The 20,678-nt window shown below is 43.4% G+C and overlaps 2 long non-coding RNA genes and 1 other non-coding gene across 4 annotated transcripts in view; 2 read left to right on the forward strand and 1 right to left on the reverse strand.

Moving 5' to 3' along the window:
• The window catches only part of LOC129620875 (uncharacterized), a 42,754-nt gene extending 22,414 nt beyond the window's left edge, over positions 1 to 20,340 (reverse strand). The window contains exons 1-4 of one of the 2 annotated variants that reach the window (XR_008698809.1): positions 20,233 to 20,340; positions 17,511 to 17,652; positions 17,338 to 17,412; positions 4,315 to 4,375 (exon numbers count right to left, since the gene is read on the reverse strand). This is a non-coding gene — a long non-coding RNA (uncharacterized LOC129620875). Of the gene's footprint in view, positions 1 to 532; positions 3,891 to 4,314; positions 4,376 to 17,337; positions 17,413 to 17,510; positions 17,653 to 20,232 lie in introns of those variants that run through there. The other variant, XR_008698808.1, reaches the window with a different exon arrangement.
• On the forward strand, positions 6,497 to 9,077 carry LOC129620876 (uncharacterized). The gene is made up of 2 exons (XR_008698810.1): positions 6,497 to 6,619; positions 8,810 to 9,077. It is a non-coding gene; the product is annotated as an uncharacterized LOC129620876 (long non-coding RNA).
• Positions 12,180 to 12,251, forward strand: TRNAC-GCA (transfer RNA cysteine (anticodon GCA)). Its single transcript has one exon. It is a non-coding gene; the product is annotated as a tRNA-Cys (tRNA).
• Positions 20,341 to 20,678: the final 338 nt, after the last annotated feature.

Here is a 20,678-nt window from a genome sequence, read left to right on the forward strand (position 1 = left end):
CTATCTCCAGAAGGCAGTATCAGGACCGAGTGAAACTGTAGGATCCCCAACCCTTATCCCAGCTGGTGTCACAGAGAATTGCTTGGTGTGGAGAAAAGCGTTGAAGGGAAGGGTTTCGTGTGAGGAGTAAAGGAGACACAGAAGAAAGAAAGACTTGCTGGTGCAAAACTGAGTTTTCCTCACACCTCCCTTCTCCCAGACTCGGTGCCAGGGAAGCGAGTACTCACAGCTCCTCTAAACGCCCCACTGCAACTTCCAACCGTTACTGTCCCCCACTCCCTTCCTTCTGAGGTTCATGCCCTCCAACCCCCCACCCACCTCGCTTCCCATCCTTGTTCCTTCAACCTCTGGCCCCAGGTCGCCCCACCACCATCAGCAAGGGCTTTAGCCTCTCCTCACAGGGCTCTTTCCCTGCAACCTCAGCCTCCGGTCAGAAAATGACAACAGTCCATGAAGGCGACTCAGCTGACAGCCCCGTCGCCCACATGGTTCTGCAGAACTGCTCTCAGCCACGCCTGGAACCCAGGGTTACCTTCAGGCCTGACGTCTTGCTCTCTGAATGGTACCAGAGCGCCGCAAGGACAGCCCTCGGAAAGGCAGCCATTGCTGCAGCTCAGGACTGCACACCTGTGACCAGACAATCGGTCCGGCTCAGCCATTGGCTGGTGCTGCGGTGGGCCACGCCCACAAGCAGCCAGCTGCGAATGAGGGGCCGTTAATGGCCCACACACCAATCCCCACAATGGTCAGGGTAGTGGTGACCAGTGGTCAGGTGGAGAGTGAGCTAAGGGCCAGATCCTGGCCTTCTGCCTGGGGCCCTCCGGTCTGTTCCCCGGCCTTGGGCCAATAGGTGAGCTGGGGGACCCAGGGAACAGGCTAGGGGCTGTGTCCTGCAGGGCTCCAGCCCACTGGTGGAGTCCAGGCCTCGGGGCAGTGGTGAACCTCTTCCCATCCCTGTCTCTGCGACCCTGCTGTCTGCCTGGGTCACAGTCGGTGGGACCTGCCCACCCCCCTCCATACACACCAGTTTTGGTGGCCTGAGGAGCCTGAGGGCCAGCTGGGTTGGGTGCCTGGCTCCTTTGGTTGATGAGAGCAGGGTAGGGCCTGGGGACCTGGGCTTAAGGGAGCTGCCAACTGAGATCTGCCTCCTCTCAGTCAGGACCTGGACCTTGGAGGATGACAGGTCCTCGGGACCTTGCCGTTTCTTTTCAGAACAGAGAATAATATTTGTCTGACAGAGATTTACAGGAGTAGCATTACCTGACCTCAAGAACAAAGGGTGTGACACCAAGAAGTTTGCAGCAACTACCCAAACACGTCCCTCACCTTTCCTAGAAAAGTGCTTTGCTAAAAGCTTTCAGGGAGTTTGGGTTTTTAAGGGATGAACCACCCATCTCCTTGCATGGCCCTGTAATAAAACTTTGTTCCAAACTCTGATGTCTCGGTATTGTTTGACCCCATTGTGCGTCGGGCACACGGACTTGGGTTTTCAGTAACAAGAGCAGCCTCCCCCCTGAATCCAGGGCTCAGTCAAGCCCTCTACATCTGGGATCTTCAAGATCTTGAATTCTCATTTTCTTTTCAATCTACCAGCATCCATCTCACTCCACTTCTTTTCCTTGCATACAGTGGTGTTCTGTAACCTCAGCTAAATATTAGAATCACCTGGGGAGTTGCTGCAGCTCAGGAAGACTAATCTGCCTTAATCAGTGGCATCAGGTGCTCTGGGGGAGGGACACAACCATAGTTATTGCCCAAGCTTTCCCCGTTGATTCCAATGAGTGGCCAGGGTGCAGAGCCACTCGGTGCTCCACCTTCTGAGCCTCACGGATCTTTGCTTTAACCACTTTCTGACCTGTACCTTCACTTCCTTCCTTCTTTGCAACCCCACTACACACTTTGTCTATTCCTACAAGGAAGCTGCGAACTCAGCTAGAGGAAAATCACAAAACCACTCGCTTTCTCTGGAGGACTAGTCTAACATAAAAAGGCCCTAAGCTGGTGGGGTTTGAAGAATCCCAGAAAGAGTCATTCCTTTGGGAGACACGCTTACTTCTTTAGGCAATAATCTTACCAAGTGCATGTCATCAGGAAAAGTTACAAATGTAGGAACAAGACTCCATTTATAGTAGCAGGATGGTGTGCATTTTTTGGTCTTGTTTTGTTTGAGTTTTTGTTGTGGTTGTGTTTTGTTTGGGATTTTTGTTGTTGTTGCTGTCTGTCTCACTGTGTGGCATATGGAATCTTAGTTCCCCGATCAGGGAATGGAAGCCACATGCCCTGCAGTGGAAGTGCAGGGAAATGCAGTGGAGTCTTAACCATTGGACCACCAGGGAAGTCCAGTGTGCATTTCTGGTTGAGACCTAGTCCTCCCACTCATATTAGCAGAATAACACAGGGATCACAGCAGAGTCTGTGCTGTATTGAGAAAAGTTATGAAAGGCTTGGAGCTGAAATAAAGAAGGACCAGTTGCTAACTAGAGACCTCTGCCCTCCCAGGGGCTGGAGAGACTAGGCTGGTTTGCCAGGTTCTATCATGAGAAGGTCTAAGAGGAGGACTTCTCCTCTGGGGAGAAAAGACAAGGTTTGACAAGAGAGACTCTGGTCTCAGGACTGGCCTCCTATCCAAAGTTGAGGGAAGGGAACTCAATAGAACCACTCCAAGTTGATGGGTGTCTAAAAAGAAAGAGAAGTTTGACAACCCAGGCCCTCTTTGCATGACTGGTGAGCACTGGTCTTGCTGATCCACCTCAGATACCAATAGGGGAGTAAGCATGGAAGCCCAAGATATGATGGTGGGATCAGAAGGTGGAGTGGGGTTGGGGGTGGTGCAGTGGACACACTCGCAGTTTCCCAGACCCTCATGATAGAGCATGAGCCCCCTCACCTCCTCCTAGACCCCAGAGTTGGGACCACAGAAGATATACGATCGGAGGTGGCAGGCTTGTCAAGGACCATCGAGGGGTGAAACAGAGGGGCTCTGGGTGCAGAGGAATGATGGGGGGAGACTTCAGGCCTGGAGTCACCAGACCTCTCACAGGCTTCTTTCTAGGCCTGTTTGGACTTGAATTCCTAAAGAGTGCCACCTGGAGTGAGGAGACCTCTTCACCTCAGGAGACACCTCCCTCTTCTGCTTCCTCTCCACGTGCTAGAAGGGTCCACTGTGGAACAAGTGGGGCTTCTGTGAGAGAACAGTGCACTCCTCCATCAGTCACGTGCACAAACACACAGATTCACACACAAGTCGCTGGGGCCACGAGCTCATGTGTGCTGAGAGGATGGGGAGAGTTTTGGATCAAACTTGAAGTTTTCAAGTGAATCAGGATCTGATTGACAGTTTGATTCAATGTTCTCTCCTGATCCAAACAACTATGGCTGGGCTGTGAGTCATCTAATCTAATAATGGCTCCCAGCTTGCCACCCTGTGGATGAGGGAGTCAGATGTATGACAGGCAGAGACACGGTGAGTATGGATGACACCTCAGGGGTTGTCCTCCATGGTTGCTTTTCTTCCTAACTAGAAACTGGGAGACATGAAAAATACTAAGCTCCTGAGAGGCTGAGGGATGGATGCTGCAGGTAGAGAGAAAGAAAGAAAGATGCAACAGAGAGAAGAAACTAAAAGACACACTCCTTCTACCTAAGTATGTATGCATGCTAAGTTACTTCAGTCGTTTCCAAATCTTTGTAGCCCGCCCGTGGGGCTCCTCTGTCCCTGGGATTCTCCAGGCAAGAATACATGGAGTGAGTTGCCATGCCCTCCTCCAAGGGATCTTCCCAACCCAGGATCAAACCTGCATCTCTTATGTCTCCTGCATTGGCAGGTGCGTTCTTTTATCACTCAGGCCACCTGGGAAGCCTCTACCTAAATATAGCCAGCCCTAAACCCAGCCTTGACCCAGCTTGTTCCTGCTTGATTAGTTTTCTTCCTGTAACTTCCACATTTTCCACTACAGGTTTCATGGTTCATTATTTGCTTTATTTATATGACTCCCAAAGAAATCATCTTTGACTAATATATTACCAGAACAACACGTTACTACATTACAAACCAGAAGAGAGGTAAAGCCCACAGAGAAAACAAAATATCTGGAAGAACATTGAGAAGGTTAGAAAAACTAAAAAATGATTGCTAAGACACATGAAAAGAAACGGGGGAGAAAAGTATACATACCTTAATGGGCTAGGATGAAAACCCAGAATTCTGTCTGTCATGTCTTATGCTTAGAAAATGAGGGTGATACGCAGCACCATCATGAAACATACGTGTGATTACAGAAAAATTACTCCAGGTGACCGCCTGGAGGTACTCACCTGTCGGAAGCATGTGACTGTCAAGATGAATCAGAGCTATGGAAATTAACCAGTGGGTACACTGTGGGCAGAAATATGTTTTAGAGAGAAAGACTGTAGCCTTAGATTTGTGGGTAGGAGTAGACATGCTGGGAATGAAAACCAGAGCTAAGAAAGAGAACAAAACAAACTCCTAATTCTTCTCTTGTACAATTCAGTAGCTGGGCTTAAGTTTTTCAACAGGACAAGAGTTGGGAAGTACCAACATTACCTAAAGTACTAACCCAACCTAAAGAATGGTTTAAAAGAAATTTTGCATGTGAAAGGAAGTATAATTAGAACTGATGACATTTATTTTAAAGGAGACTTTAAAGTATATTTCCTCAAGCACACTCTGGACTGGATTAATGGAACTAGGTAGAGTGATTAATTAACAAATCTGCTCTCCAGTACCTAGACTTTCTTTACGTTTCCAAATTTTAATAACAATATCCTTTTGAAGGATTAAGAGCAAGGAATAGGATTCAGGTCAATGTAATGAATATGTTAAAATAACCAAAGCTTAAGCAATACAGGATGTGGGATCCCAACAATGCTGTTTTGCAATAAAGGCGAGCAATCCCAGATGTCAGTCCTTCTGGCTTCCAGCATTCACATCAACACATTGTTGTTGTCCTAGAGAGGATCATCAGAGCAATGAAAGTAGAGGCAGGGAGAGGGGAGCAAACAGAAGGGGATCCAAGGAAAGACCCTGGAACTGGAACTCGGACTCTTCATCTTAGAAAGGAGAAGAATTGCCCCCTTGGTGCAGCCATACCAGCCCCCAAACTGGCACAAGAAAAATGCTCTAACAATAATATGTCCTCCATGGTCCTTTAAGCTCTCAACAAGACATGATGTCTTGGTTGCCCATTCCCACCTGGGAATTTTCAAAAATGTGAAGTGCTTTTCCCACTGGATCTAACTATTTCTATGGAATTTTTGGATTTGGATTTGGATATGGAATTTCTATGGATTTCCTAGGACTCATTTTGTGTGATTTCTAATTCTTCTATCATAATTCTCATCCTGCAGACTGCTGAAGAAAAAAAAAACTTGATGGAAAAAATGTTTAAATACACAGGAAGCTTTCTGAAAGTGAGATCTATGACTTAATTGAGTAATAAAATGGATAAAGAAATATTTTGAAAAGTACTTGGCATTAGAAATTACTAAATATTGTAACTAAAATTGTACCTTTGAGAATAACCTGTTCTGCTCACCATGTAGTTCTTTTGTTTACAGATAGAGTAGTGTGTCAAAATATTTGTTATTTGTGCACTCATTCGTTGACTCCATAGCATTTATTGAGTGTCTACCCCTAAGTGCAGACACCATGCCAGGTGCTGGGGTGGAGGAGGGAATAAAAATAGTGATAAAAATAACTACCATTTCTTGAGTGTTTATTACCTATCTCCTGAAGCCCCACAGTAACACTAGGAACTACATATTTTTATTTACATTTTCCAGAAGAGGACACTGAGGCTTGCCTAAAGACACGTAGACCGAAAGGATAGAGCAGGAGTTAAGCCAGAGGTGGCCCTGTCACCTGCCACTCTAAATCACATGTGCACGCCTTCCTGCGATAAACTAAGTAGTTTAAAATCAATTCAAATCCCTAGCAGCCAGTACATTATTGGCACATGGTAGACTCTTAATAAATGTTTTCTAGATAAATTGAAACTGAGTCACCAAATTTGTGTTTTAATTTTAGTTTGTTTTTATAAGAGTGTGTTATCTACTTACTCTGCTTGGTAGATTCAACTATAGTGAAAGCTGCTCAGTTGTGTCCGACTCTTTGTGACCCCATGGTCTGTACAGTCCATGGAATGTAGACTTCTGTTTGCTCCCCTGGAGAGGCCAGAATACTGGAGTGGCTAGCCTTGCCCTTCTCCAGGGGATCTTCCCAACTCAGGGATCAAACCCAGGTCTCCTGCATTGCAGGTGGATTCTTTACCATCTGAGCCACCGGGGAAGCCCTGATGTGATTATAAAGAATCTTAATCTTACCAATTGCTTGTAAATATTGTGTTGGTCACCCATAAAGACTCTTACCACAGTTGTCAATTGTGAGGGTCCTGGTTAAATAGATCCTGAGAATAAACTGCATATTTTAGAAGTTTATATGGTGTAATTCCAGAGCCTAATATTCTTTTCCCTCTACAGATTATTCATGTTTTGGTCTTGACCAAAGTTGCTGGAGCTTTACAAGCTAAGTTACATTGAGCATTTTTTAATGCCATTTGCAACAACATGGATGGACCTACAGATTATCAGAAGAAGTGAAGTAAGTCGGAGAGAGAAACATAAATATCATATGAGATCACTTGTATGTGGAATCTAAGAAATGATGCAAATGAACTTATTCATTAAACAGAAACAGAAGCACAGATATAGAGAACAGACTTGTCATTGCCAAGGGGTAGCAGGGTGGGGAGGCAGATATATTAGCAGATATAAATGAGTATATGTAGAATGGATAAACAACAAGCCTCTACTATATAGCAGAGGGCACTATATTCAATATCCTGTAATAATCCATAATGGAAAAGAATATAAAAAAAGATGTATAGATGTATAACTGGATCACTTTGCTGTACTTCAGAAACTAACACCACATTGTAAATTACACTTCAATAAAATAAATTTTTAAATGATAATTTTTTAAAATCTCAGCTTTTTTAAAAAACGAAAAGCTCTACTTGCTGTAAGAGAGAAGGACCTGGTAGAGCGTGTGGTGTGAGGACAACTGGGTCCCATCACAGAGGCACAAGGGGCAAGTGGTGTGACCGTTGAAAAGCACACCGCAAAAGCTGATTCTGAAATAGGTTCACACGAACGATCTTTCAACCGTAATGTGATTCCAGGACTTTTCTCTTCCCTGCACAGACAGAGGTGATTTTAAGAAAATCAATTTCAGATCCTCACCTTGAGTTTGAAAGGACTGTTTTGTACAATAGTGGAGGTTTAGTCCCTAAGTCATGTCTGACTCTTGCAAGCCCATGGACTGCCGCCTGCCAGGCTCCTCTGTCAGGGGCATTTCCCAGGCAAGAATACTGGCGTGGACAATAATTCTGTCTAAAAACACACCTGTGGTCCAGGTATTTGTGAGTGCTCCTTCCACCTTTCCTCTAATAATCACTTCCCCTATCAAAAACAAATTTAAAGCACACCTTTCACTCATCCCAAATCTTTCTACACTGAATTGTAAAACCTAAAATTATCCTGAGATGTCAAAACATCTGAAACCCCAAACACAGGGAGATTCCTAAACACTGGTGCTGAAAAAGTAAATGACTTTAATGGTTGATTAATATTTTTGCAAGTCAGCTGGTTCCTAATTCTTTGCTATTAGTGTAACTGAAGTAGGATATGTTAGCTAGCAGGGCATTAATAATAATAATTCCTGGTGATATAGCATTGTATAATTTCTGATGTAAAACTTGGAAGGTATCCAGGGGATTGAGTAATAGTGCTATAACAAACGGAGAAGGCGATGGCACCCCACTCCAGGACTCTTGCCTGGAAAATCTCATGGACAGAGGAGCCTGGTAGGCTGCAGTCCATGGGGTCTCTAGGAGTCGGACACGACTGAGCGACTTCCCTTTCACTTTTCACTTTCACGCATTGGAGAAGGAAATGGCAAGTCACTCCAGTGTTCTTGCCTGGAGAATCCCAGGGATGGAGGAGCCTGGTAGGCTGCCGTCTATGGGGTCACACAGAGTCGGACACGACTGAAGTGACTTAGCAAGCAAGCTATAACAAAATATTCTTTCCCATCTGCTTACTTATTTGAATAAGATTTCTCAGAACTTAAGTCTATAAAAGAGTAAGTAGGCATAGAATTGATGCTAAACTCTGCCTCATCCTACCAATAAATAATATTCAAACGTGCGTACATAAGCTCATTGAAAAACCAGTTCAACTCATTTAATAAAGAAATATATTTCTAGTAACATTTTACTTTTCATAATTACATATCAAAATTTATCTTTTGATCACCTGAATAACAATAGTAATAATAACTCAATCTAAAAGAAATGTTAAATATTTTGAGCTTGTTATTACAGCAGAAACTTTACAAACTTACATTTAAATGTATAAACATGTTTTTGTGGTAGAAAATTTGATGGGTCTATCTACAGAAGATGTTCAGACATAAAAATAAATGACACTGTGGGGCGAGGAGGAGTAGAATGAGAATACAGATTTAAGGAAGAAAGACAAACTTTATAATATTTTCTACTATCTAAGAAGAGTTTATTAATGCATTTCTAAAAGGGATAAAGACAGGAATCAAACTGATTTGGTATTTTGCTTCCAATTAATACAGTTGGCTTTTTAAGGTATCAATTTATACTAAGTTAATAATGACATCTTTTGCAAATTTTAAAATATATACACTGATTTAAAAAATTAATAACTTGAAAATGTGTGAGAGTGTCACCTCTCTTACTTTGTTTTTACACTATAATAGAGCAAGGAAGTTAGAAAGCTGTTATACTATGGATCTATAAAGAAAGCTGAGTGCTGAAGAATTGATGCTTTTGAACTGTGGTATTGGAGAAGACTCTTGAGAGTCCCTTGGACTGCAAGGAAGATCCAACCAGTCCATCCTAAAGGAGATCAGTCCTGAATATTCATTGGAAGGACTGATGCTGAAGCTGAAACTCCAACACTTTGGCCACCTGATTCGATGAACTGACTCATTGGTAAAGACCCTGACACTCGGAAAGATTGAAGGTGGGAGGAGAAGGGGACAACAGAGGATGAGATGATTGGATGGCATCACCGACTCAATGGACATGAGTTTGAGTAAGCTCTGGGAGTTGGTGATGGACAGGGAAGCCTGGCATGCTGCAGTCCATCTGGTCACAAAAAGTCGGACAAGACTGAACAAGTGAACTGAACTGAATTGAGTCCCACATAAATTCTAAAGAATCTGGCTATACTCTTTTGAAATTTCTAGTCAAAGAAATGTATACATCGTGATAATGGGTAAAAACTGCCATTTCAGAAAATTACCCTATTAACAGAATTGGTGCTCCTAACACTTGCTACACCATCAAGCTTAATTAAAGTGGCTCTTATGAGAGATCAACATTCATAAATTCCAAGAACAAATTTGAGAGATTAACATCAAATCCATGAGTAACTTTCTTTCACTCATTCATTCAACAAACATTGAGCCCCTCTCCTAAGCCAAGCCTGTGGGAGGCTCTGGGGGCCCAGCGGAACAGTCAGGGGCCTGTGTTCCCTGTCAGCTCCATGGCAGTGGGGGAAGGCCATCTACAAACAGTTGGCGCATAGTAAGATAAGCTCAGATTGTGATTAGTGTTGAGGAAAATGAAAGCCAAGGGAAGTGATAACAAGTAATTGAGGAGTGGAGTTGAGGGGCATTGACTCCAACATAATGCAACTTAAGTTTCAGAGCTCTTCATCCGTGCAGGCCCAGTTCAAGCCCCTGGAGGAACTGTGATGCTAGGCTAGTGTGAAGGCACACGCATGCACACACACCACACACCTGGAAACAAAATCACTTCTTAGAGCCCATATACAAAAAAAAAACCTAGTAGAGACTGCTAAAATTTTATTGTTTTAGTTTAGTCATTAAGTCATGACCAGCTCTTTTGCAATCCTGTGGACTGTAGCCCGCCCAGCTCCTCTGTCCACGGAATTTCCCAGGCAAGAATACTGGAGTAGGTTGCCATGCCCTCCTCCAGGGGATCTTCCTGACCCAGGGATCTTCCTGATCCAGGGATCAAACTTGCATCTCCTGCATTGGCAGGCAGATTCTTTACCACTGAGCCACCTGCAAAGCCCTCTAAAATTTTGATAGCAATCCTAAAACTTAACATGTTATTGCAAATAATGAGTAGAGAAAGCAAAGAACAACTTTTCTGTACTATAAATCATAAAAACACATTTCAATCAGTGATATTTTACCAAAGACTGGATTATCTTCTTATTCACCAACTAGAAAATAATACCACACCATTACTGTCATATGGAGAGGTAACCAAAGAGTATATACCCAAAATTGTAGGGTAAAAACATATTATGTCAGGCAGATAATTATTAAAATTACATGTTCTTCTTCAGGCTTCAGTCTTTTTGCTGTGTCCTTTGTTGTGATTTTTTTCTAAGTAAGTGTTTACTATTCTATGGATTTTTATATTCATAATTTTGCATTCTCTTCCTCAAATTTGGACCTAACAAAACCCATCTGGCCCCTGGGTGAAGCTAATTTAGATGGAAAGATCTGGAAAGCCCTTTCTGAGTTGCTGACATTGGAACAGAAACCTGAATGAGGATGGCATTCTAGGAAGAAATAATGAGTGACAAGGCCTCCAAGGGAGACGAGCTCCTTCAGGGTCTTGGAGGCTGGGGAAGAAGTTTGATTCATTCTAAATGCAGTCAAATAACCATATGATTTATATTTAGACACAGCAACATCAATGTAAAAATATATGGACTAGTTAAAATAGCCTAAAGCCCTAATGTGTATGTATTAAAACATTTTCCCACCCATAAAAGATAGAAATCAGTACCTTCTGAGTGAAAAGCTACTGCCCCTCAGTGGTAAAAGAAGAAAAATTCAGAATAACATGATTCTAGGCTAAAGTAACGGAGAAGGCAATGGCACCCCGCTCCAATACTCTACTCTTGCCTGGAAAATCCCACAGACGGAGGAGCCTGGTAGGCTGCAGTCCATGGGGTCGCTAAGAGTCGGACACGACTGAGCGACTTCACTTTCACTTTTCACTTTCACGCATTGGAGAAGGAAATGGCAACCCACTCCAGTGTTCTTGCCTGGAGAATCCCAGGGACGGGGGAGCCTGGTGGGCTGCCGTCTATGGGGTCGCATAGAGTCTGACATGACTGAAGTGACTTAGCAGCAGCAGCAGGCTAAAGTAAAACAAAAATTCACTGGTGGTGATAATTTTATTTTTCACTAAGCAATTAACCACAATACTCAATTTTCATAAGATGTGAATTCTAATGATGAACATACAGGGATAGCACTTCACAGTGAGCTTTACTGTCTTGGTTGTTACTTCCTTTCTCCCTTCCTTCATCTTTCCTTTACGTGTTACCTTCCCCACTTCCTCCCCCAACCACCTTCATTCCTTCTTTCTTTGCTTCCTTTCACAAGTGCTTATGAGCACCTGCTTTGTACTATGCATGTATACAGAAGTAACCAAGACAGACATTAGCTTGTGACTCAGAAAGGAAAACAGACCTCAAACAAAGTGTTTCTGTTGCAATTAATTGCAATTCAGTGTTTACTATAGAAAGAGAAGTTTACGATGCCATGGGAGCATCTATCAGGGCCCTAGGTTAGACTGGGGAGGTAGAAAAATTCACATTGATGAAGGGGTCTCAAACTTGCTGCCTCAAGGATCACTAGGAATTAGGGCAGTGAAAGCAGAGAGGAGGAGTATTCCAGGCAGAGGAATAGCATCTGTGAAGGCCATGAGATGAGAAGAATGATGTTTGAGGAAATGAAAGAAGACCAAGCCAAGAGGAAAAGAAGCTGAACAAGAAGCAGGGGAGGGAGGTAGGAGTCCTGTGACAAAGCACCTTGCAGACCACAAGAAGGATTTGGGACTTAATCCCAACAGTAATGGGGAAATGCTGAGGGTTAAACAAACAAGTCAAAGAGGACTTCTCATGTTGCGAGGGACAGAAACTATAGCTCCCTGTCCCCTATCCACTCAGCTCCCTGAACCAGAGATAGCCAATAATTCTAGGGTTTTACAAGTCCATTCAGGATTAGCTATACATAGACATGCAAATATGTTTGTTAATCTTATCATCATTTACATAATTTATGGTTGCATACTTCCCTGGTGGCTAAGACGGTAAAGTGTCTGCCTGCAGTGCAGGAGACCCAGGTTCGATCCCTGGGTTGGGAAGATCCCCTGGAGAAGGAAATGGCAACTCACTCCAGTACTCTTGCCTGGAAAATTCCGTGGACTGAGGAGCCTGGTAGACTACAGTCCATGGAGTCACAAAGAGTCGGACACGACTGAGCAACTTCATTTCACTTCACTGGATACACTGCCCTGAATCTTGTTTTTCTGACTTAACAATGTATCTTAGCAATCATCCCCTATCAGTGGATATAGAGCTGCCTCATCTTTTTCTTCCTCTGGATTAGATTGTCTGTTGCATGCATGGACCATTATTTATTTAACTAGTTTCCTATTGGTGGACATCTAGGTCATTTCAAGGCTTTTACTACTGCACACAAGACCACAGTGGATGTTCCTACCTGTAGCATTGCCACATGTTGAGAGAATAACTGTCAAGATAGATTCCTAGAAATAGAATTCCTGGGTCAAAGAGTATGTTCATTTGGAATTTTGATAGGTATTGCCAAAGTGCCTTCCCTAGGAGTAATATTAACATATGCAGCTAACAAAGTGTTGATAGTATGTGTACAACATATACAAGGATATGGCAGATGAAAAAGTGATATCGCTGCTGCTGCTAAGTCACTTCAGTCATGTCCGACTCTGTGCAACCCCAGAGATGGCAGCCCACCAGGCTCCCCCGTCCCTGGGATTCTCCAGGCAAGAACACTGGAGTGGCTTGCCATTTCCTTCTCCAATGCGTGAAAGTGAAAAGTGAAAGTGAAGTCACTCAGTCGTGTCCGACTCCTAGTGACCCAATGGACTGTAGCCTACCAGGCTCCTCCGTCGATGGGATTTTCCAGGCAAGAGTACTGGAGTGGGGTGCCATTGCCTTCTCCGAGTGATATCGCAGCAGTGTTAATTTGTACTTCTTTTATTAAAGGTGAGCTTGGGCACCCTTAGATCTGATTAAGAGCTAGTGCTTGAGATGAATTAAAAATTATCTAATTAGTCAGACAGCCAAAGGCCTAGAGCTAAAAATGATATTTCATTCATTCAACAAGTAGTTTTTTGAAAAACAATTCTGCACTAGGCACACTCATATCATAGGCTCTGATAAATCCAAGATGGATGAAACTTGATCCTGACCCAGATGAGATCAAGTCTAATGAGGGATGTGGAAACATATAATTAAATACAATATTTTTTTTTTTAAAGAGAGAGAAAGGAATGCAAAAAGAGATCACAGAGAAGAGTAGCTAATGCTTACGTGCCAACCATTCACATATATTTTCTTGGAATACTTAATTTTTTATTATTTTTATTTTTGGCTGTGCTGGGTCTTTGCTGCTGCATGGGTGTTTCTCTAGTTGTGGCAAGTGGAGGCTACTCTCTAGCTGCGGTGGGTGGGCTTCTCACTGCAGTGGTCTCTCTTGTTGCAGAGCACAGGCTCTGGGGTACATGAGTTTCAGCAGTTGCAGCACGTGGGCCCAGTTGTTGCAGCTCCCAGGCTCTGGAGCACAGGCTCAAAGCTGTGGCCTATGGGCTTGTTTGCTCTGTAGCATGTAGGATCTTCCCAGATCAGAGATCCAACCTATGTCTCTTGCGTTAGCAGGCAGATTCTTTACCACTGAGCCACCAGGGAAGCCCTAGAATATTTAATTTTTAAAGGACAAAGAGTTGGGAGCAGCAGGTAATTAATATTTTTTCATTTTTTAAAGCCTTGGATTTCTTTTAAAACTTGGCTCTGTGTATTAGCAAAAATACCCACAATTGTTTTAGCAGAACTGGGATTATTTTTCAGACATAAAGATGTGTCTCAAATTGTGGCTAAGACCCCCTTCATGGAAACATAGTGTGAGTAACACAAGGGGGAAGGTGTCTCTGCACACTATTACTTCATCTTCAAAGCCAAGGTCACAGTCAGTTTCACGTAGAGAACCCCAGTTTGCCCAGGGTCCCCACCCACCGTGCCCCTGCCCCAGCCAGGTTCAATCAAGATGTGTTCGAAAAGGTTGTTTTTGTCTTCAAGGAACTTTTGGGTGAAAATCAACCTTCTGTCATTAGTTTTATCCTTAGAAAAAGAAACTTTGGCACTTAAATACTTTAAAATGTTTTCAAATCTATTTCTTCTTTCTGGTCTTTCATTTCAGTTCAGTTCAGTCGCTCAGTCGTGTCCGACTCTTTGCCACCCCATGAACTGCAGCACACCAGGCCTCCCTGTCCATCACCAACTCCCGGAGTTCACTCAGACTCACGTCCATTGAGTCGGTGATGCCTTCCAGCCATCTCATCCTCTGTCGTCCCTTTCTCCTCCTGCCCCCAATCCCTCCCAGCATCAGAGTCTTTTCCAATGAGCCAGCTCTTCACATGAGATGGCCAAAGTACTGGAGTTTCAGCTTTAGCATCATTCCTTCCAAAGAAATCCCAGGGCTGATCTCCTTTAGAATGGACTGGTTGGATCTCCTTGCAGTCCAAGGGACTCTCAAGAGTCTTTTCCAACACCACGGTTCAAAAGCATCAATTCTGCGGCGCTCAGCTTTCTTCACAGTCCAACTCTCACATCCATACATGACCACTGGAAAAACCATAGCCTTAACTAGACAGACCTTTGTTGGCAAAGTAATGTCTCTGCTTTTCAATATGCTATCTAGGTTGTTCATAACTTTTCTTCCAAGGAGCAAGGATCTTTTAATTTCATGGCTGCAGTCACCATCTGCAGTGATTTTGGAGCCCAAAAAAATAAAGTCTGCCACTGTTTCCCCATCTATTTCCCATGAAGTTATGGGACCGGATGCCATGATCTTCGTTTTCTGAATGCTGAGCTTTAAGCCAACTTTTTCACTCTCCTCTTTCACTTTCTTCAAGAGGCATTTTAGTTCCTCTTCACTTTCTGCCATGAGGGTGATGTCATCTGAATATCTGAGGTTATTGATATTTCTCCCGGCAATCTTGATTCCATCTTGTGCTTCTTCCAGCCCAGCGTTTCTCATGATGCACTCTGCATATAAGTTAAATAAGCAGGGTGACAATATACAGCCTTGACATTCTGGTCTTTACTTAATAGTAAATTATATACTTAGTAAAACTCAGGGCAAAATGTGGCTGGAGACAAAACACCCTCTCAGCTTCCCAAGGGCACAGCAGAGTCGCACAGGGGAAAGCTGCCGGCAGAAAGAGTGGTCAGTACGTTTGCATCCCACCTTTGGCTTCTCTAAGTCACAGAGATCAGGAGCTGAGGATTTAAAGGCACCAGATCAAGAGGGCACTTGTCGGGACCCAACACTCCAGTGCTCAGTGACAACCAGTCTTTCCTGGTTCTGGGCTGGGGACTTGGGTTCACAGGGGGAAGGGTGGGTGCAGGTGGACACTGTGCCTGGCTCGACGCATCTTGGACCTGCACCCAAGACTAGCTACGGGGTCCCTGAGTGTGTACTTCTCTTATGTATGAGCTCTGCACACTTATCCCCAGAAAATGTACTATAAGGCCTTCCTCCCAGGATTAACTGAGTGTCTGAAAAAGCCAAGTATTTCAGACATTTTCCTATTTTTCTGTGAAGTTATTCTTGCCTGGAGAATACCATGGACCAAGGAGTCTGGTGGGCTATAGTCCATAGGGTTGCAAAGAGTCAGACACTACTGAAATGACTTAACACATATGCTACCTCAACTATACCTCCTTCAGGACATTCTTCACAAATCATCATGAGCATTCTAGAAAGTTTAAGGTTTCTTATAGACAAGTCTCAGGTAAGACTGATATTCATATCAGTCTTGACAAGGATTCTAGTCAGTGGAAGAAGTCCTTTTCCTGTAATACACGAATGGCGGGTTTTACTCATGTTATTTTTATAATCTCCTAAGATTGTCCATTTCATTACTTTAGTCATGTCCACAAACAGTGTGAGGTTGGGACTATCTTCCCCATTTTACAGATTTGCAACCATTTTTCCTTCCCAGTGATCCATAGTGTATGGAAACAAGTAGAAATGTGAAGCTGGAAAATCTGTATCTCCTACTTCATTCATTCATTTAACAAATATTTACCACATGCAGGAATACATCAGGCACTATTCTACAGAATGAAGCTATGGAGGTAAAAATTCATGATCTCCACTTCTCTTTAATAGGTTGCTATTTAGGAAAAGGAGATAAATATTCAGTTCAGTTCAGTTCAGTCGCTCAGTCATATCCAACTCTTTGCGACCCCCTGAATTGCAGCATGCCAGGCCTCCCTGTCCATCACCAACTCCCAGAATTCACTCCAACTCACGTCTATCAAGTCAGTGATGCCATCCAGCCATCTCATCCTCTGTTGTCCCCTTCTCCTCCTGCCCCCAATCCCTCCCAGCATCAGGGTCTTTTCCAATGAGTCAACTCTTCGCATGAGGTGGCCAAAGTACTGGAGTTTCAGCTTCAGCATCATTCCCTCCAAAGAAATCCCAGGGCTGATCTCCTTCAGAATGGGCTGGTTGGACCTCCTTGCAGTCCAAGGGACTCTCAGGAGTCTTCTCCAACACCACAGTTCAAAAGCATCAATTCTGGAGAAGGAAATGGCAACCCACTCCAGTATTCTTGCCTAGAGAATCCCATGGACAGAGGAGCCTGATGGGCTACAGTCCACGTGGTCACAAAGAGTCGGACACGACTGAGCGACTTCACACACACACACACACACGTTTTCTTGAATAAAAATTAACCATGTTTATATTAAAAAAAAAAAAAAAAAAACAAAAGCATCAATTCTTCGGCACTCCACTTTCTTCACAATCCAACTCTCACATCCATACATGACCACTGGAAAAACCATAGCCTTGACTAGACGGACCTTTGTTGGCAAAGTAATATCTCTGCTTTTTAATATGCTATCTAGGTTGGTCATAACTTTCCTTCCAAGGAGTAAGCGTCTTTTAATTTCATGGCTGCAATCAAGTGACTACAATAAAATGTTAGTCTTCCTGGAGTATAATGGGCCCCAAAGAAGGGAGAAGTCAACTCCCTGTGTGGAGTAAGGAGGGAGAGTTTCACAGAGGAAAGGGTTCCAACTGTTTTGGAAGAACAGTGAAGATGGAATGGGAGAGGGCATTGCAGGAGGAGATAGCATGAAAGTAAATTAATAAGCAAAGTAATTTTTCAAAAAAAGTACCTTGTATAAGAGTGCCTGGGAGGCTCAGCTAATAAAGCATCAGACTTTTAATCCAAGGGTCCAGGGTTCAAGTCCCTATCCAGGTACCAAAAATAAATAAATAAATGAGTATATAAGGCACCTCTGCTATACAACACTTTATAAAGGTAACATCATTATTCATTAGCAAATACTTATGCTGTCCTTGGCTTCCTGTGGGACTCAGTGGTAAAGAATCCATCTGCAAGGCAGGAGACACGGGTTTAATCCCTTAGTTGGGAAGATCCCCTGGAGGAGGGCATGGCAACCCAGTCTACTATTTTTGCCAGGAAAATCCTATGGACAGAGGAGCCTGGTGGGATACATTTCATGAGATTGCAAAGAGTCAGACATGACTAAAGCAACTGAACACACAGACATGCATGCTGTCCTTAATTATATGCCAGATTGCATATAGGTGCTTAGAATAGAAAGGTGAACAAGGTAATTTTTTTTACCTTTAAGCTTTAAAGAAGTAGAAATACATAAGGTATAGAATTTCATAGAGTGATACACGTGATGCAGAACAGAAACCAGTAAGGAGGTAACTGGTGGTGGGATCTCTGAAGAGGTGGCGCAAAAACAGAGACCTGCAGGAAGACAACACATGGAGAGTGGAGCAAGGAGCATTTCCAGTAGAAGAGCAGAAGTGCAAAGGCCCTGAGACAGAAATTAACTCAGTGAGTCTGAGGAACAGCAAGGGGGCCACTGTGGCTGGACAGGGTAAGTGAGGAGAGAAAGATAAGTAGGTGCAAGTGGAAGCTTCTATAGGAGTTTAGCTTTCATTCTAGGTACAACAAAAAGTCACTGGGAGGCTTTAAGTAGGGAAGGATATGATATACTCGGGTTTTTAAAAAACTATTCGAACTAGCTTCACAATGAATGGTCTAGAGCAGTGGTTCCCAACCATTTTGGTACCAGGGACTGGTTTTGTGGAAGACAATTTTTCCACATGGCACAGGGAAGGAGGGGGAGCATGATGTCAGGATGACTCAAATGCATTGCATTTACTGTGCACATTATCTCCATTATTATTACATTAGCTCCCCCTCAGATCATCAGGCAGGAGACCCCAGAGGTTAGGGACCCCTGGTCGGGAGGAAGCAGGGATGAACGTCATCACAGATACCATAGGGACTTTCTATCAAACCATGAGTCAGATTGAAAAACTGAATTGTCTTCCTTTCCTAACTTAAACCCCTGTATTGCCCAACTAGTTTAATCATTACATCTCTATCAGCTAGGATCTGGAAAAATAGAACTTATATTAATTAGTTCAACTGAGGGGAACTGGTTACAAACAGATCAGAAAAACTGAAAGAGAAAACAGAGGAAGGTGAGGGAACCCAGACAGAGGTTAGAGCAGCAGGAAGCCTCTGTCACCACCGAAACCAAAACAGCACAGAAAAGGTGGGGTTAGAGAGCCCTACAGCAAGGACACCAGGTGGAAGCCGGAACCTAGGACCAGAGCAGGAGCTAGATGTGGCAAGCAGACTCAGCCACTGCAGCTGATGCCCTGGGGACGGGGCGAGAGGCGAGAACAGGCGTGGCTTCTCTCCCCCTCCCACCTCTGGCCCAACCAGAAGCCAAGAGGAAAGGGAGCCAGGCACAGTAGTTTGAGGGGGTTGGTTACCCAAGATGACAAGCAAGGGAGGGCAGGGAAGGCATCCGAGAGTAATCTGAACACTACATGACTGGCACACAACCAACCGGTGACAGTCCCAGAATTTTAGAAACAACCATTTAGTCATTATGACCTGTCAATTCATCTCCCAAAGCTTCTCTTCTCTATCCCAAAGTCACTGCCCCAGTTCAAGCCTTACCGTCTCTCACTTGGACAACAGGAATGGGTTTATAACTTATTTCCCTGCCTCTACTCTCTCCCACTACAAAATGCCCTCCACAGGAATAGACCTACAGATTGCGTTTGTAAACAAAGCTGACGGTGTCCCAATCTTGCACTCAGCTGAAATCTAGTTCCCAGAGGGCAGCCTCAGAGCCTCTAACAGTCTGGCTCCAGAATGCCTTTCACCCACATCTTCCTATAAAGAAACTGTATTTTAGCCACAAAAGGAGAACTTGAGACTTCCCAAGCATGACATGTTCTTTCATGCTCACATTCCTTGTTCACACTAGTTGGAATTCTCTTTTCAAAATCCTTTCTTCCTCCTGGAATCCTTTAAATCCTAAAAGTTACCTCCTAAATGAAAACTTGCTTCACAATGCCAGATTAAATGAATGACTTTCCTTTGCTGTGTTCCAATCTCAAGTTGTTTGAACTGCTTTTAGAGTTTACATATCATGTGTATACTGCTGAGGAAGAGTACTCTTTACATTGTATTCCAATTCATTTTAGCAGTATCAGTAATTTCCTTCATCATGAGTCCATAACCTGTTTTTATAAAAAGGTGTATTGGCACACAGCCATCCCCATCCTTTGACTTACTGTCTGTGGCTGCCTTAGCACTTACATCATGAAATGTTAATTGAATTGTTTAGAAAGTTGACTAGTGTGACACAGTCTGGATAGCTACCCCCCCTCCCCAAAACTGAGATATTTATCTGGTCCTTTACAGAAAAAGTTTGCCAACTCCTGTCCTCGATGTTTCCTTAACGGGATTCCTAGAACTTAACCCAAAACTTCGCGCATAATAGGTGCTCTATAAATGTTGATCAAATTGTCTAGAAAGATAACAAATAGGCTCAAGAATAAGAGAATACTACCCAGACATAAAAAAGAATGAAATCATGCCATTGACAGCAACATGGTTGGACATGGAGATTACCACACTAAGCAAAATAAGTCAGAAGGGAAAGATAGATACCATATGATATGACTTATACGTGGAATCTAAAACGTGATACAGATGAACTTACCCATGAAACAGAAACAGGCTCGCAGACAGAGAACAGACTTGTGGTGGCCTAGCAGAGGGAGGTGGGGGAGGGATGGACTTCGAGTTCCGAGTTAGCAGGTGCAAACTGTTATGGAGAGAAAGGATAAACAACAAGGTCAAACTGGACAGCACAGGGAACTACATTCCGTGTCCTGTAATAAACCGTAATGGAAGAGAATTAAAAAAAAACAGTAAGAGAAAAGGCCAGGAATAAAAAGAAAGCCTTATTTTTAAAATAATAACACAAAAGCCAAGGGGAAAAGGGAGCCTGTCTTCATGTAAGGAAAGAACTTATATTTTCCCCAGCTTTATTGAGATATTACTGATGTATAACATTATGGAAGCTTAAGGTGTATAATGGGATGATTTGATACTTGCCTATATTGCAAACTATTTCCCACAATAGGGTTAGTTAACACATTCTTC

Source organism: Bubalus kerabau, chromosome 10, assembly GCF_029407905.1.
Source record: "Bubalus kerabau isolate K-KA32 ecotype Philippines breed swamp buffalo chromosome 10, PCC_UOA_SB_1v2, whole genome shotgun sequence".
Taxonomy (NCBI): domain Eukaryota; kingdom Metazoa; phylum Chordata; class Mammalia; order Artiodactyla; family Bovidae; genus Bubalus; species Bubalus kerabau.